We start from the raw sequence: 18,330 nt of genomic DNA, 5'->3' as shown, positions 1-18,330 counted from the left end.
GATTGATTGATTGATTGACTTCAGGCTCCACTCCCACTCCTTCAGTGGATTAGAAGGTTAGTGCTTTGATATGGCTAATGCACTAAGAGATTCACAATGCCAGGGAGTAACTTTGGTTCATGGGAGAATAGAGACCCATGTCAAATTACATTTCCAATAATGCCTTGTTGTTTGTTTATTTTTTAATGGTATTTGTTGAGCACTTACTATGTGCCAGGCTAAGCGCTGGGGTAGATACAAGACAATCAGGTTGTACACAGTCCATGTCCCATGTGGAGCTCATAATCTTAATCCCTGTTTTACAGATGAGGTAACTAAGGCACAGAGAAGTTAAGTGACTTGCCCAAAGTCACATAGCAAACAGCGGCTGAGCTGAGATAAGAACCTACATCCTCCGACTCCCAGACCCATGATCTAGCCACTAGGCCATGCTACTTCTCAGGCTCCTTGGTGAAATCAACTCCATCAAAGGTCCTGAGAGATAGTTGAGCTACTGGGAAAAGTCAGTCAGTCATTCAGTCATATGTATTAAGAGACTACTGTATGCAGAGCACTATACTAATCACTTACGAGAGTAGGCACCATCCCTACTTATAATCTAGTCATTAACAATGCTAAAACTCTGGGGAAAAGTGAAATAGATGGAGGAATCTTGTTGGGTTTTAAAAAATATTTTTTTTGTGGAATGAGAGACAGTGTCCATCCAAACTGCTACCACATTATTCCAAGCTCTTATCCTACCCCACCTTGATTACTGCATTAGCCTCCCCGCTTACCTCTCTGCTTCCTGTCTCTCCCCATTCCAGTCCATATTCATTCAGCTGCCTGTTTCCTTTTTTTTTACAAAACCATTCAGTCCATTTTTCCCCACTTCTCAAAAACCTCCCGTGGTTGGCCATCCACTTCCGCATCAAACAGAACCTCCTTACCATTGACTTTAAAACAGTCAGTCACCTTGCTTCCTCCTACCTTACCTCTCAGATTCCCTACTACAACCCAGCCTGCACACTTCGCTCCTCTAATGCCAACCTACTCACTGTACCTCAATCTCGTCTATCTTGCAGCCGGCCTCTAGCCCATGTCCTGCCTCTGGCCTGGAACGCCTTCCCTTTTCATATCTGACAGACAATCACTCTTCCCACCATCAAAGCCTTATTAAAAGCACATTTCCTCTTAGAGGCCTTCCTCAACTAAGCCTCCATTTCCTCTTCCTCTACACCCTTCTGCATCACCCTTGTACTTGGATTTGTACTCTTTATTCATCCCCCCCCTCAGCCCCACAGCATTTACATCCACATCGTAGTTTATTTATTTATATGAATGCCCGTCTCCCCCAATGTAAACTTCTTGTTAGCAGGAAATGGGTCTACCAACTGCTTTATTGTACTCTCCAAAGCTCTTAGTATGGTGCTCTGCACACAGTAAATGCTCAGTAAATACGATTGATTGGGAACAAAAAGTTGGGTGGGTCAGAGCCTCCTGGATCAGAGCCTTCTGAGTTCTGGTCTAAGGAAAAAGTGGGAGCCAGGGGCCCATTCAGGACCCTCTCAAGTCCAGAGATTGGCATCGAACTGGAGGCAAAATGTTCCCCAACTTTCATGGGCGTTAGAATTAAGACCTGGAGCTAGTGGGGAGGGGAAGCCTGGTATTTGAGAAACTGGGGGCTAGAACAGCCCAAGAGATGGACTTCTCTTACCTCCTGGCACCTTTCTCACCCCCTGCCCCAGTGATGTCTATCCCCAGAGAAAAGAAGATAAAAACAAAACAAAACAAACTTTTTTTATTCCAAAGAACAGCTAAATTGCCTTCTTAGTCTATCCTGCCGTCCTCCTCCTCCTCGGCCTTTGTTATCTCCCTTGCCCTTTCATTTATGCCACCTGCTCTACTGTGCCCTTTTAAAAGGGCTGTTTCTGTTGAAATATTATTACTAGAGGTTTTATCAGTTTGGCTTTCATATCCCTGCTTTAGGAAGTGTGGAGTTGGCACAGAGAGATCGGACCGTGATGGGAAACATGGATCCTTTATTTACGGTTTATCTAGATACATGTCCGTATATACCTGCAGTTATCTCTTTACTTTGCGTAAGTCCCTGATTAATGCTGCGATAATTTTACTCTATACCCTCCTATTGAGAACATTTAGACCATCTGTCAATAGAGGAAGTCAGAAACGTTGTCTAAAAGATACTTTACTAAGCTATAGCTCCTAGTGAAGTGGGTGCTCAATAATTAGCAAGTGATGATGATGCAACAACAAGGATGTTGCAGCGCATAGCAGGTCACCAGATAGAAAAAAAAAAAGGTGAGGGTACTGGCTCACTTAATGCTCCTCCACAAATTTGGATGTCCTTCCTTCCAGCAATTGGATGGGATGATGTACCAAGTAATAATAGTATTCACTAAGTGTGTACTATGTGCAAAGCAATGTACAAAGTGCTGAGAAAAAATGATATAGATGAGGGATAGACACGGGCCCTGGGAAGGGGACAAGTTCCCTTACTTGCTTCCCTTATCTGTAACTCTTTTTAATGTCTGTCTCCCCTGCTAGAGGTCAGGGATAGTGTCTACCAGTTGTATTCTCCCAAGCATTTAGTACAGTGCTCAGCACAAAGAAAGTGCTCAATAAATACCATCGGTTGGTTGATTGATTGACTGACAGCAGGGCTTGAATGGGTCAGTCAGCTTCTCATACAGATTCCTTCCATCATGCTCTCTAAGTCCACAAGTGAGGGGGTCCTGGCCACCATGTTAACAGCTTGATATGTTGTGAAGAGCCCAGTGACAAGCTTCAATTTATAGAAGCAACCAAGAGTGTGGGGAAGAGTAGCTTGATGTAAGCTCATATTGTATCCAACTGCCACCTATCTGCTGTGTGACCTTGGGCAAGTCACTTAACTTTTCCGTGCCACAGTTCCCTCATCTGCAAAATGGGAATTCAATACCTTTTCTCCCTCCTATTTTGACTCTGAGCCCCATGTGGAACGTGGTGATCTTGTATCTAACCCAGGACTTGGTGCAGTGCTTGACACATAGTTACATACTTAACAAATACCACAGTTATTATTACCCCAGCTTTTGGCACACAGTAAGTGCTTTACAAATACTCTTATTATTATCATTATTGTCATCAAACGTTGCAAAATGTTGTAAAAATGGCAAAATTTAATAGAAAAACACTAGACTACTTTTGAACCTACAAATCATCTCGGTAAGCACTGAGGGATGAGCCACCTCTAAGATATAGCCTTCACTGTAGGGTGATGTCCCTGCTGGGAGTGGGGAAGGTGCATACTTAATTATAATAATAATAATAATAATTGTGGTATTTGTTAAGCACTTACTGTGTGCCAGGCACTCTACTAAGCTCTGGGGTGGGATACAAGGAAATCGGGTTGAACGCGATCCCTGTCCCACATGGGGCTCACAGTCTTAATCCTCATTTTCCAGATGAGAAAACTGAGGCACAAGGAAGTGAAGTGAATTGCCCAAGGCCAGATAGCTGACAAATAGTGGAGCCAGGATTAGAGCCCATGACCTTCTTACTGCCAGACCCATGCTCTATCTAGTATGTCAGGCCCATACTTGAGGCCAGAAGGAGCACTCCCAAGGTGGTGGGCTCATCAATTCTTCCCACCATTGAGGACCACCCTCCTCCCCTAAACCCACCCTCTCTGAGGTCACAGTCAGCCAACTGGATAGCTGGGAAGGGACGGGCATGTGTGAGCCAGGGGCCACGTGCCTGTGAAAATGGAAGTGCAAGAGTCCATTGGTATAAGAATTCTCCTGCCCCCTCGAAGCATTTCATAAAGAGTAGGGAGTGGAGGGGAGAGAGGGGAGAAAGTTGGGGGACAGATCAGGGCCATGCAAAGAATGCCAAATGCCCAGTCTGAGATCTTAATTGTAGAAACTTTGTTTTTTTTAAATAGTAGCTCATAAAGTAATAAATTGCTCTTCAGTAAGATTAGCAAGGTAATGGTTAATATAAAACAGAGAAAGCTTACAAAGGCAAAATGAATGCTGACCTTCTACCATCAAACAGTACCTCTGTAGCTGGAAAAAAAAATCCAATAAATTAACACACCAGCCGGAATAAATGAAGGAAGTCCTTTCATTTCATTCGTCATGAAACGTATTTTATTTGCCTAACAGATTTTCTGATCCCAAAGGTAAATGTTTATTTGGACTTTCTTGTGCATTTTACTCATCAATATACAAAGGGATATATTATGTCCTCAGGAGATGATGGAAAGATTTCCCTTTTTACCAGGCTTGACTCCTGGAAAGAATACTGTTGGTGAAGAGGGGGAGGGGGCACTTATATTGTTTCAGAACAAAGCCAATTATCATCTTAGCCCCTAACCTAACCTAACTCTCCATACACTAGTAAAACATTCTGAGGAGCTAAGGATTCATTATACACTAGCCTTAGTTCAAAGCATGGAACTTCTTGGCCTTTGCCACATAATCAGTCCCCTCTAGACAGAAATTTCCTTATGGGCAGGGAACCTGTCTGCTAATTTTGTAGTATTGTACTCTCCCAAGCACTTAATACAGTGCTGTGCATATAGTAAGCATTCTTAGTACAGTGCCTGGCACATAGTTAAGCGCTTAACAAATACCATTATTATTATTAAATGCCACTGATTGATTGACTAACCAGGAGATTTTTGTCTCAGTAGCAGATTATCATCTATGATTGAAAATACATGGTAAGTCAATCAGTGAATCGTATTTATTGAGCATTTACTGTGTGCAGAGCACTGTACTAAGCACTTGGGAGAGTACAATACTATAAACAGACACATTCCCTGCCCACAGTGAGCTGGGGTGGTGGGGCATAGGAAGGGAAGAGGTGAAGTCACTCCAGCTGCAGCTGTTGCTGTTCTTTTCCTCTGGCCCTGCTACCTGAGTCAGGAGGTAATGGTAGCCTTCTGCCCAGCCCTAGTAGAACTGACCCTTCGTGGGGTAAAACTCCAAGTAATACCCCAGAAGGGCCAGTTCCACCATGGCTGGAGTAGGTGGAGACAAGTGGCCATCACTGCCGCTGCTGCCACTTGGAAGCTGCAGCTGCCCTGTGACCCTCTTGGCATTGGTCTTTACAAATTGTTCCTGAACATTTCCCACACAAGACAGATTATGTGTTTCTGGTCACTGTCAGCCCAGCCAAAGAGGAGAAAGAGAAGGTGACGGGGTGATAGCTTCATCCTCAAAAGCATAACCACCACACTTATTTCAAAACTTCCGTTCCTTTACCCGGTGTGGCTCTTGACTGGTTTGGATTGATCTTCCCATTTATCTGCTTTGGAGAATGGTTCCAGGAGGCCTAGAAGCAGGGAGGGATCCACTTAGAGAGTCTGCTAATGGTGCAGGGCCCCCCAAAGTCAAGTCCAGCCTCTGTCTGCCCCAAGGCCCTCCAATCTACTTGAGGTGGATTCCGGGCCCAGGAGGGCCTAGCTCATTCCTATAGGGACGCAGAAGGAGGGAACTTATAAAAGTTCAATCATGAAATAAATACATCATAAAAACATCATTTAAATTTAAAGCATCAAAAAGGTTCCAGTGAACAATTTTTTGATAGCAAGTTTTAGTTACAATAATGCACTTCCCCAAGTGGACATGCAATAAATACTACTAAGTTTTAATTTGTCTCCTCCCCCCCTCCTCTCTCCCGCCCTAGAACCCCACTTTACCAGCGCTACCCCTCTTCCCCCTCCCCCTACTCTTCCCCCCACCTAACCCCCTCTTCACCCCCTCCCCCCTTCTCTCTTCCCCACCCATGCCCCATCCCAGTCCTCTTGTCCCACCGCCACCCCTCATCCCCCTCTCCTCGTCCAGGGCCCCGCCACCTCCTTCCCATCCAAACCCTCCCCTCCCCCCGCCCTTCCCCCCCTCCTCCCCTTGCACCCACAGCTACTTTCAAGTGTGGCCTCTGGAACCCCCGCTCTGTTACAGGCAAGCTACCTTTCATCCATGACCTTTTCCTCTCCCGCTCTCTCCTCCTCCTCGCCCTTTCGGAAACGTGGCTCTCTCCCGAAGACACGGTCTCCGCCGCCGCTCTCTCCGGCGGAGGCCTCTCCTTCTCCCACTCCCCCAGACTCACCGGTAAGGGAGAAGGCGTCGGCTTCCTCCTCTCGCCCCGATGCCGCTTCCGCACTATCCCTCCTCCCCTCTCCCTCTCCTTCCCCTCCTTCGAAGCCCATATCATTCGCCTCTACCACCCACTCCAGTTACTTGTCGCCGTCATCTACCGCCCTCCCGGTCCCACCTCCGACTTCTTCAACCACCTTGACCCCTTTCTCACCTTCCTTCTCTCCTTCTCTCTGCCCACTCTGATCCTTGGAGACTTCAACATCCATACGGATGTACCCGATGACTCCTCTGCCGCCCGCCTGCTATCCCTCCTCGACTCTGCCGACCTCCTCCTCCACCATACCGCGCCCACTCACCGACTCGGTCACACCCTCGATCTTGTCATCTCCTACCGCTGCACTATCTCCTCACTCACCAACTCTGAAATCCCTCTCTCGGACCATAACCTTCTCACCTGCCTCATCTCTCACACTCCCTCCCCCTGCAAATCTTCGCTACTGCCCCACAGAGACCTCCGCTCTCTCGATCCCATCCGTCTTTCCAATAGCATCTCGCCTCACCTTGCCGCCCTGTCCTCTCTTCCCACTCTCGACGATCAGGTCTCCGCTCTCAACTCCACCCTCTCTACTCATCTCGACTCTCTCGCCCCCCTTTCCCTCCGCTGCTCTCGCGCCACTAACCCACAGCCCTGGATCACCTCCTCCGTCCGCCTCCTACGCTCCTATGCTCGAGCTGCTGAGCGCTGCTGGCGAAAGTCCAAGCACCAAGCCGACCTCACACACTTCAAATTTATCCTTTCCTGCCTTAACTCTGCCCTCTCCTCCGCCAGGCAAAGCTTCTTCTCCTCCCTCATCGACACCCATGCCCGTCACCCCCGCCGATTGTTCCGGACCTTTAACTCTCTCCTTAGGCCCCCTGTTCCTCCCCCTCCCCCATCTCTCACCCCTAATGATCTGGCCACCTATTTCCTCACGAAAATCAACACGATCAGGTCTGAGCTCCCCAAAGTCACCCCTCCGCCTCTCCCCTCCCCCCCAACAACCCCCTCCCCTACTTTCCCATCCTTCCCTGCAGTATCCTCAGAGGAGATCTCCTCCCTCCTCGCAAGTGCCACCCCCTCCACCTGCGCCTCGGACCCCATTCCCTCTCACCTTCTTAAAACCATCGCCCCTGCCCTCCTCCCTTCCTTAACTTCTATTTTTAACCACTCGATCTCCAAGGGCTCCTTCCCCTCTGCCTTCAAACACGCCCACGTCTCCCCCATCCTAAAAAAACCCGCTCTTGACCCCACTTCCCCCTCCAGTTATCGCCCTATCTCCCTACTACCCTTCCTTTCCAAAATCTTAGAACGAGTCGTCTACAATCGATGCCTAGAATTCCTTAACTCCCATTCTCTCCTAGACCCCCTCCAATCTGGCTTCCGTCCCCTCCACTCTACCGAGACTGCTCTCTCTAAGGTCACCCATGACCTCCTTCTTGCCAAATCCAATGGCTCCTACTCCATTCTGATCCTCCTTGACCTCTCTGCTGCCTTTGACACTGTCGACCATCCCCTCCTCCTCCATACCTTATCTCACCTTGGCTTCACGGACTCTGTCCTCTCCTGGTTCTCCTCTTACCTCTCTGGCCGATCATTCTCGGTCTCCTACGCTGGAGCCTCCTCCCCCTCCCATCCTTTAACTGTTGGAGTTCCTCAAGGGTCAGTTCTTGGCCCTCTTCTGTTCTCCATTTACACTCACTCCCTCGGTGAACTCATCCGCTCTCACGGCTTTGACTACCATCTCTACGCAGATGACACGCAGATCTACATCTCCGCCCCTGTCCTCTCCCCCTCCCTTCAGGCTCGCATCTCCTCCTGCCTCCGGGACGTCTCCACCTGGATGTCGGCCCGCCACCTAAAACTCAACATGAGCAAGACTGAGCTCCTCATCTTCCCTCCCAAGCCCGGTCCGCTCCCAGACTTCTCCATCACCATGGATGGCACGACCATCCTTCCCGTCCCGCAGGCCCGCAATCTCGGTGTCATCCTTGACTCGTCCCTCTCGTTCACCCCACACATCCTATCCGTTACCGAGACCTGCCGGTTTCACCTCTACAATATCGCCAAGATCCGCCCTTTCCTCTCCACCCAAACGGCTACCTCACTTTTACGGGCTCTCGTTATATCCCGGCTAGACTACTGTGTCAGCCTTCTCTCTGACCTCCCTTCCTCCTCTCTCGCCCCGCTCCGGTCTATTCTTCACTCCGCTGCCCGGCTCATCTTCCTGCAGAAACGATCTGGGCATGTCACTCCCCTTCTTAAACAACTCCAGTGGTTGCCTATCGACCTCCGCTCCAAACAAAAACTCCTCACTCTAGGCTTCAAGGCTCTCCATCACCTTGCCCCTTCCTACCTCTCCTCCCTTCTCTCTTTCTACCGCCCACCCCGCACGCTCCGCTCCTCTGCCGCCCACCTCCTCGCCGTCCCTCGGTCTCGCCCATCCCGCCGTCGACCCCCGGGTCACGTCCTCCCGCGGTCCTGGAACGCCCTCCCTCCTCACCTCCGCCAAACTGATTCTCTTTCCCTCTTCAAAACCTTACTTAAAAATCACCTCCTCCAAGAGGCCTTCCCAGACTGAGCTCCTCTTCCCCCTCTACTCCCTCTGCCATCCCCCCTTTACCTCTCCGCAGCTAAAGCCTCATTTTCCCCTTTTCCCTCTGCTCCTCCACCTCTCCCTTCCCATCCCCACAGCACTGTACCCGTCCGCTCAACTGTATATATTTTCGTTACCCTATTTATTTTGTTAATGAATTGTACATCGCCTTGATTCTATTTAGTTGCCATTGTTTTTACGAGATGTTCTTCCCCTTGACGCTGTTTAGTGCCATTATTCTTGTCTGTCCGTCTCCCCCGATTAGACTGTAAGCCCGTCAAACGGCAGGGACTGTCTCTATCTGTTGCCGACTTGTTCATCCCAAGCGCTTAGTACAGTGCTCTGCACATAGTAAGCGCTCAATAAATACTATTGAATGAATGAATTACAAAGCACAATGCTTTTTTCTTTCATTCTTTCAACTATTAACCCCTGAAAAATGAGGAAATAAAAGACTTACTAATACGAAGAGAACAACACAGGGCCCCTTTTTGGTGCTAATACAACTCCATTAGCTTGGAGCAGTTTTTTAACTTTTTTTAATGGTATCTGTTAAGCGCTTACTATAAGCCAGGCGCTGTACTAAGCACTGGGGTAGATACAAGCTAATCAGGTGGGGCACAGGCCCTGTCCCACATAGGGCTCACAGTTTTAATCCCCATTTTACTGATGAGGTAACTGAGGCACAGAGAAGTTAAGTGACTTGCTCAAGGTCACAAAGCAGACAGGTGGCAGAGTTAGAAATAGAACCCAGGTCCTTGTATAAAAATAAAATGTTTACCAACCTAGTCAGACACAGAGCAATGCATCAAATCTTAATTATGTCTTAATTACAGCAAAGAGCAGAGAAGGCAATCTAAGGCACTTTCTTCTCTTTGGGTCTCTATTTTAGCAGTTGCCAACTTGGTAAAGCTTAATTAAGTGAAAAAAAATCAAAAGATGATACTTAGTAATAAAATCAATGACATGCAATTCTAATAATGGCATAATTGTAAAGACCTCCCAATGTACTCTGGTGTACTCCCAGAATGAGAGTTACTTAAATATTTTATCATTAAAAATAAATTATGGAGCATGAATTAGTGCCTTCACCTGTTTGTCCCTGGGAAACCTTTCACTGGTACATGCAAATTGGGTAACTGCAAGCAGATGTTCATAATAGTATATGCAAATCCCTGAACAGAAAGGGGAATAACAGCATTAAGCTAATTCCATTGAGAAGGCATCTTGGAAAATTTGGCCCTCTTTCTCCCTACCCTCAGGCACCTATTTTTCAGCTGATGTGGGCAGGGGTTCTTTGATTTTGTGCTGGGAAAGGTTTAAGGGCAGTGATTTTAGAAAATTGAAAGTTTGGAAGAGACCTTGGAAAATAGTCTAGTCCAGCCAATTCCTAGCCTCTAGGCAGAATGCATCACATTATGTGGGATTTAATGAATGTTGTTACAGAGGTTTGAGATCCTAGCCCCAAGGAGGATGTTTTGAGATTTATTAATGACTATGTGTTACTAATAATTGGGTTTCAAGTGGTTCCTTTTCTCTCTCCTTAGTCCTGGCTTGCTATTTTTCTTTTTTAAAAAATAAATGTAGCCTAATATCTTCACTGAATGCATGGGGATATGAAGTAGAGTCCACTGTAGGGACCGTGGGAAGATTGGATTTCAGTGATTCATTCATTCAATCGTATTTATTGAGCACTTACTGTGTGCAGAGCACTGTACTAAGCGCTTGGAAAGTACAATTCAGCAACAGAGACAATCCCTGCCCAACAATGGGCTCACAGTCAAGAAGGGGGGAGATGGACATCAAAACAAGTAAACAGGCATCATAAATAGCATCAATATAAATAAATAGAATTATAGATATATACACATCATTAATAAAATAACTAGAATAATAAATATGTACATATATACACAAGTGCTGAGGGATGGGGAGGAGGGTAGAGCAGAGGGAGCGAGTTGGGGCGATTTGGGGGGAGGAGTAGAGGAAAAGGGGGGCTTAATCTGTGAAGGCCTCTTGGAGGAGGTGAGCCTTCAGTAGGGCTTTGAAAGGGGGGAGTGTGATTGTTTGGCGGATCTGAGGAGGGAGGGCATTCCAGGCCAGAGGTAGGGCATGGGCCAGTGGACGACGTCGGGACAGGCGAGAACGAGGCACAGGGAGAAGGATAGCGGCAGAGGAGCGGAGAGTGCGGGCTGGGTCGTAGAAGGTGAGAAGGGTGGTGAGGTAGGAGGGGGCAAGGTAACGGAGAGCTTTGAAGCCAATAGTGAGGAGTTTTTGCTTGATACAGAGGTGGATTTTTGACAACTGGAGATTTTTGAGGAGGGGGTGACTTGGCCAGAGCGTTGCTGTAGAAAGATAATCCGGGCAGCAGAGTGAAGTATAGACTCAAGTGGGGAGAGACAGGAGGTTGGGAGATCAGAGAGGATGCTGATACTGTAATCCAGCCGGGATATGATGAGTGACTGTACTAACGAGGTAGCGGTTTGGGTGGAGAGGAAGGGGTGGATCTTGGCGATCTTGTGAAGATGAGACGGGCAGGTTTTGGTGACGGATTGCATATGTGGGGTGAATGAGAGAGCAGAGTCAAAGATGACACCAAGGTGACTGTCATCATCATTAGTCTGCATGCACTTCTTGAACAGCAGCATGGCCTAGTGGATAAGGCATGGGCCTGGAAGTCAGCAGGACCTGGGTTCTAATTCTTGCTCTACCACTTGTCTGCTGTGTGACCTTGGGCAAGTCACTTAACTTCTCTGGGCCTCAGTTACCTCATCAGTAAAATGGGGATGAAGTCTGTGAGCCCCACGTGGTACATGGACTGTGTCCAAACTGATTAGCTTGTCTCAACTCCAGTGCTTGGCACATAGTGAGTGTTTCACAAATACCATTCAGGGGAAAAAAAAAAGCAAACACCCACTGAACGCTGAACAGATCTCAGCTCTTGACATGAACCCTTCTCAGGTGCAATTCGTCGAGGCCAGCTCTTCACTAGGAAATCACTCTGATAAATGAGGCCATCCTTAGCTTCCTGCAACAGGTGGGAGACAGACATAGAGTACCTTGGGAATGGAGCCGGCACTCACTGGTGGGCAACGAAAGAAGGTGACGGATGGATAGGTTAGTTGAGGCATTGTTGAGCTGGGACAGCGTGCGCAGGCGCAGTGCAGCCAGTTTGGTGGCTGAATCGCTGTTACAAAGGGAGGCACGAAAGGAGTTTGGGGAAGAGAGAGAGGGAGCCAACTAGTCAGCCAGGGGCTGCCCGAGAAATGTCTCTTGTTGCTCTACTTTCCCGCGGGGGCTGAAGCTTCTCTCCTAGATGCGTGTGGGTGGGCAGAAAGAAAAAATGCAGCCGAAGTAGTTTTCGCGCTGCACTGAAAACTCTCTTCTGTGTTTTTTTTTGGTGAGTCGGAGGAGGGGGCAGTGGTGGGGAGACGGCCCCGGGTTTCTTCGTGGGTTTAATTCTGGCGTTCGGAAAGCCTTGCAAACTCCGCCTCCCTCCCCCTCCTGCCCGCCCCCTTCCCTTCAGTCCCAGCGCAGCATCTGTGCCCAGCGGGGCCCGGCGCGGCAGCAGGTCCAATAAAGCGGACGGAGGTGAGTGAGCGAGCTGCAGTTTCTTTCGCTTGGGCAGAAAGGGGTTGCGTCCCGGAGACTTGCTCCAGGAGCCCAGCGTCCGAGGTAAACACTTGCACGCGTTCTCTGGGCATGGGGAAGGGGGGAAGGGGAGGCGCCCCATAAATCAGGACAGGATCCCGAGAGTGATTTTCCCCCACTCATCCCTGTCGACTCGAGCAGAGGCGCCTGTTAGCGAGCCCGAGCAGGAACGGCTTTTGCCCTTTGCAGTTGGCAACTTTTGCTCTTCGGTTCCTCCGGGTGCGGGCATGAGAGGGTGGGTGTAGTGGGTGATGGCTGTGGTGCGGCTTCTGGGGTTCTCGATCCTGCCCGGGGGTTACAGCACTCAACCCCGGAGGAAGATCTGGGTGGGTGGAGAGAGACAGGGAGGTACAGGGTAGAGAGGTCGACCGCTTGAGCGGGATGTACTGCTGTCTGATCGCATCGAAATAAGATTAACTCCGGAGGTATGATGGGCGTACCTTCTGCTGGATCGGGGCCCTTATTTTAGGGGTCCAGAACCCCCTCCCTTGGCGGAGGGGAGACCCAATTCGGGATATGCCACTCTTTTATACGAGTGCTGGTTGCCTCGATTTCCCCTCTGACATGCAGTGTCAGTGGTATCGAGCGTTTAGTGTGTGCAGAGCACTGTACTAAACGCTCCGGACCGTACACCTGAGGTGGTAGACACCGTCCCGGCCCTCGAGGAGTTTACAGTATAGGGGCGAGTAGCCAGGGAGAAGGGATCGGGGGAGGACGTGGAGCAGGAAAGATGGTATATTTCTTGTCTTCACCCGTTCTTCCCACCTTCTCTTCCCCCAGGTCGGGAATCTAGTTGATGGGGAACTTCACATTCTTTGAGGATAAAACGTCTTTGCTGTCGGGTTGATATTTTATCAGCCCCCTCAAACCCAAGGCACTCACCTCTGCCACCCCTTCTTCCACCCCCCCCATCTCCTTCATTCTCTTCATTGTTCTGTATCTACCCCAGCGCCTAGCACAAAGCGCTTAAACAAACACATTATTATTATTATTATTCAGGTTTTTATTTCTGGCTATGTTATCTGTGGGAACTCTTTGGGTGTTTTTCTTTGTTTTCATTAAACTCCTAGTAGTTCAAGTGCTTACACCTGGTGACTTTAGGGTGCTGGGATGAAGTTAGATCATTAGAAAAGCCCGGACGTGCCTTAGCGCTTCGCAGTAAGGGGGAACTCCCCCTCCCCCATTCCCTCTTGGTCTTTCCGCTTTCTCTTTTTTTCCCTCTTTCTACCCCATCCCTCCGCTCAGGATCAGGGCCTGTAACCCCATTTTGTAACTTGACCTTCAGAGTTAGATGTCTCTTCGTTCTTGCACATTTCTCAATTACCGCCCCCCCCCCCCCAGTTGTATATGTCCCATGTTCAAGTCGCCAAGGTTGTGAAACCATCTTCTGTTGGAATTGACTGAGTGTACTAAAGGGGGAGGGGCAAGAATCTTAATTTATCTCCCTTTTTAAAAAATGTCTTTTTTAAAGTGGGGGGAGAGGTAGGGTGGTAAATAGAATTTAGATTGGGCTGTGCTCCTGGTAGATTAAAATTTCTTTGGAGGGAGAAGAAGCTGCCAGTTGGAGAGTTAATTGCCGAGTACTAAAGATATGCAGATATGGACTGTATTTTTATTCCCTTAGGGGTGGGGGTGCTCTGCCTAAAGCATCCTTGCCATTCCAGAACCACAATCGTTACAGCTTGGTTTACAAAATAGTCACTTTGCTACAAAGAAAAGAGCAGAATTAAAACGGAGGAGCTTTTTTGGGTATGTGCGAAGGGGGTCATTTTATAAACCAAAGGGAAGAAATACAGACTGCTAAGAAAGTTGGGTCACTTCACCATCAGCAGGAGCATTATTGTCCTCCCCGTCAGTTGTAACTTTTTTGTTTCCAGCGATTTCTCGCTCCTTTGACCCTAGAAGAGATGGATGAGAGAAGATTCTGGCTTGAAGATAGAACAGCCTTGCTGGTGTTGAAGGAGAGTGGGATGAGACGAGGAGTAAGGGTTATTTGGAGAGTTGCTAAAGCCCGTCACTAGTGGGATGGGCCTTCCAGTGTATTGGAACATCGTTTCTAGTGAGAGATTTAACTATCCAAATTAAGAAGGCCCCCCCCCCCCCCGTTTTAAAAATCGACGTTTTCATGTGCAAAATAACATTCCCCCAAATGTGTAGGCAGCCCTCGCCCTCCTTGTATGCTGTGTTTATGTATTCTTTGTCCATAACAAGGCTTGTAGCGTATACTAGTAACAGGTCCGATGTAAACTAGCATATAATACGGATGGGAGAAATCGAGGGACCTGGGTTCCGAATTTAGCTTCATCACTGCCTTTGTGATTCAAAGCAATTCACTTGACTATCTGTGCCACTATTTCCCAGTGTGTAAAACGAGGCAACTCCTCCCCACCCTCCCCACCGAGGGCTTCTCCAAAACGAAGTCCTATAGAAAACGAATGTAGCATTTTTTTTTTCTTGATTGTACCTTCGGTGATTTCTTTGCAACATTATCGCTGTGATCTCTTCTTTCCCTGGAGAGAAACCCCACCTTGCTTTCAATGAATATGCAATTTAAACCTAAATCCTGTGCCCTTGTTAAACTAGATTGTAAACTGTCCAAGGACAGGGACTAATCTACATTAGAATGTGTATACTCTGGAAACTCCATGGAGCCTACACAGCCGAGCTCAATAGATGTTATTTGACACTGTTGGGACTGGGTGATGCTCGAGTACTCAATATACTCTTTGTGATTAGAACTGTGGAATGAAGTAGGTTTGGAAATGACTAATAGAACCCTTATACTGTCAGAAATGGTTATTCTGCCTCTCGTTTCATTATGGGTCTATTCTAATAAGAGCATCCAATTAGATAATTTAGCAAGTCATCCCCTGTCCCTTTTCTCATCTTAACTTTTAAATTTGGATATCTACTTGTCTCTTCCTTCTTAGTCCTTATCGTGCACTTAAACAATAGGTATAGGAAATACATTGGAAAATTTGTTAATCTTAGAACAAATGCAGGATTTGGGATTTTTTTATTATTATTATTCCTAGGGAAACCTGTCCAAAGAGCAGCAGTCTAGTATGTCATTTTCATTTCCCAAGCAATCAGCTAATTGGGAGTTATTGTACACTATCCCCTAGTGTCAGCATATTTAGGAGCAATGGAACTGAGAGGAGGAGCGTTTTCAGCCATTTAGTTAATGAAATTGAGTAATGAGGCTTAGTGGAAGTTCTAACCATCAGTAGAATATACCATACTATTCGTTTTTATAATCCCTTCCCCTTACATTTGTTTCCCCTTTCCCAGTGATCTGTATCTTTTTAATTTATAGTGAATGTCTTAGATTAAAACATTAAGAAGAGTTTTTTTAATGTGCTTGATTGGAGAAGTGAGTGAAAACTGCAGTGAACATATTGACACGTGTTGACAATAGCTGAAGTCCTGCGGATTTTTGTGGAAATATTATGACTTTGTTCCCTTACCACCTCATTCTGAGAGATGATAATGTGATTCCTGAAGGTACTCACATTGGAGTTTCTTTTTAAATGGTATTTAAGTGCAAGCTCTGTATGTCAAGCACTGTTCTAACTACTGGGGTAGGTACAAGATAATCAGGTTGGACACAGTCCCTCTCCCATATTGGGCTCCCATTCTTATTTCCCATTTTATAGATCAGGTAACTGAGACACAGAGAAGTGAAGGGACTTGCCCAAGGTCACACAGCAGACAAGTGGTAGGCCCAGGATTAGAACCCAGATCAAATGTTAAGTGCAAAATTTGCTTATTGCAAAATTTTCAGGAATATGATAAAGGTAAACTACCTGAGAAACTTGCCAACTGTTCATTTTTAAAAGCCTCTGGGCAGTTGAACCTCAAAAGTTTGTCCTAATAGTAATAACTGTGATATTTGTTAAGAATTTACTATGTGCCAGGCAGTGAAAGCGCTGGGGTAGGTACAGGATGATCAGGTTGAACACAGTACCTGTCCTGCATGGGGCTCACAGTCATAATCCCCATTTTACAGTTAAGGAAACTGAGGCACAGAGAAGTGAAGCAACTTGCCCAAGGTCACAGCAGACAAGAGGCAGAAGCCAGGATTAGAACCCAGGTCCTTCTGACTCCCAGGCCCATGCTCTTTCCACTAGGCCATGCTGCTTGTTAACTTATTTGGCTTTTTTGGTTAGAATTAGCTCCATATTGCAACTATTTGTGACATTTTAATAACTGTAAAGGAAGGGACTGAATCAAACTTCCTTGGAGTTATAGTTTTTGGCACCCCCCATGAAAAATGACAGATGAGTTTTATAATATCCTGTACAGTGGCATTAAATCTTAGGAAGTCTGGGCGTCAGTTGAATGAGTACTTTAAATTTTTGAGTGAAATATAGAGAAGTGAGTCAAAGATGTGAATTATTTGATGCCAGTTTTTGAAGCTCTGATAAGTTTACTGTGGGTTTGAAGATGAAACCAGCAGAGCTTTAGGTGACAGCAAGTGATCTGTCTTTTAGAAAGATGACTTCAAAAATGTTTGTTTGGATGGGTAACTTGGGCTGTTTGATTATACACAGTATTTTCATAAGCCCTATTGCCTCCCAGTTTAAAACCTCTCTCCCAGTAAAAAGTTACTATCAGTTGATAGTAGTTACTCTGTGCAGAGCACTATTCTAAGTACTTAGAAGAGTACAATAGAATTAGCATACATGATTCCTGCCTTCAAGGAGTTTACCAGACTAAAGTCTGGTAAAGGCTAAAGTAAATTTATACATTCGAGGGTGGTATTTAAGATAACAGATGTTATAGTTTAGGTGGGATAGTCCCCAAATTTTGGGTCTGCTTGCCTCATACTTGGGTTCTTTCGATCAATTGTATGTGTGCAGAGCACTATACTAAGTGCTTGGGAGAGTACGATGCGACAATATAGCACACATTCCCTGCCCACAATGAGCCTAGTTATTCATATTTATTGAGCTTACTGTGTGCAGAGCACTGTACTAGGTGCTTGGGAGAGTATGATAGAACAACTAGACACATTCCCTGCCCATAATAAGCTTACAATCTAGGTGGAAGAATAGTCTAGAGGGGGAGGCAGACATTTAATATAAATAAATTATGGATATGTACATAAGTGCTGTCGGGCTGATGGGGGCGGGTGGTAAATGGAGCTAATCAAGGCAATGCAGAGGGGAGGAGGAAATGAGGGCTTAGTCAGGGAAGGCTTCTGGGAGGAGATGTGCCTTCAATAAGGATTTGAAGGTAGAGAGAGTAATTGCCTATTGGATATGAAGAGGGAAGGTGTTCCGGGCCGGAGGCAGGATTTGAGCGAGAGGTCAGTGGTGAGATTGGCGAGATCGAGGTACAGTGAGTAGGTTGGCATCAGAGGAACAAAGTGTATGGGCTGGGTTGTAGTAGGAGAGCAGAGAGGTGAGGTAGAAGGGGGCAAGGTGATGATAAACCGATAGTAAAGAGTTTGTTTGCAGAGGTAGGTGGGCAACCACTGGAAGTTCTTGAGGAGTGGGGAAACGTGGACTGAATATTTTTGTAGAAAAATGATCTTGGCAATAAAGTGAAGCATGGACTGGAGTGGGGAGAGACAGGCAGGGAGGTCAGCAGGGAGGCTGATGTAGTAATCAAGGTGGGATAGGGTAAATGCTTGGATTAACATGGTAGCAATTTGAAGAGGAAAAGGTGTATTTTAGTGATGTTCTGGAGGTTGAACCGACAGGATTTAGTGATCGAGTATGTGGGTTGGATAAGAGAGAGGAGTCGAGGATAACTCCAAGGTTGTGGGCTTGTGAGACAGGAAAGATGGTGATGCTATCTACAGTGATGGAAAAATCATGGGAAGGACAGGGTTTGTTTGGGAAGATAAGGAATTCTATTTTGGACATGGTAAGTTTGAGGTGTTGAACATCCAAGTAGAGAGATCTTGAAGGCAGGAGGAAATGTGAGACTGCAGTGAGAGCACTGCAGAG

At 46.9% G+C, this 18,330-nt stretch overlaps 1 protein-coding gene across 5 annotated transcripts in view; it reads left to right on the top strand.

Annotated features, from left to right (window-relative positions):
* The first annotated feature begins 12,242 nt into the window (after positions 1 to 12,242).
* KANK1 (KN motif and ankyrin repeat domains 1) overlaps positions 12,243 to 18,330 on the top strand; it is a 209,570-nt gene continuing 203,482 nt past the window's right edge. For 4 of the 5 annotated variants that reach the window (XM_039910723.1, XM_039910724.1, XM_039910722.1 and 1 more), the window contains exon 1: positions 12,243 to 12,313. The gene's annotated coding sequence lies outside the window, so the exon portion shown is untranslated. The other variant, XM_029054987.2, reaches the window with a different exon arrangement.

The sequence above is a fragment of the Ornithorhynchus anatinus genome, chromosome X5 (assembly GCF_004115215.2).
Source record: "Ornithorhynchus anatinus isolate Pmale09 chromosome X5, mOrnAna1.pri.v4, whole genome shotgun sequence".
Classification (NCBI taxonomy): Eukaryota; Metazoa; Chordata; class Mammalia; order Monotremata; family Ornithorhynchidae; genus Ornithorhynchus; species Ornithorhynchus anatinus.
The sequence above is the reverse complement of the archived record's forward strand: the minus strand, read 5'-3'. Positions and strand labels throughout refer to the sequence as shown.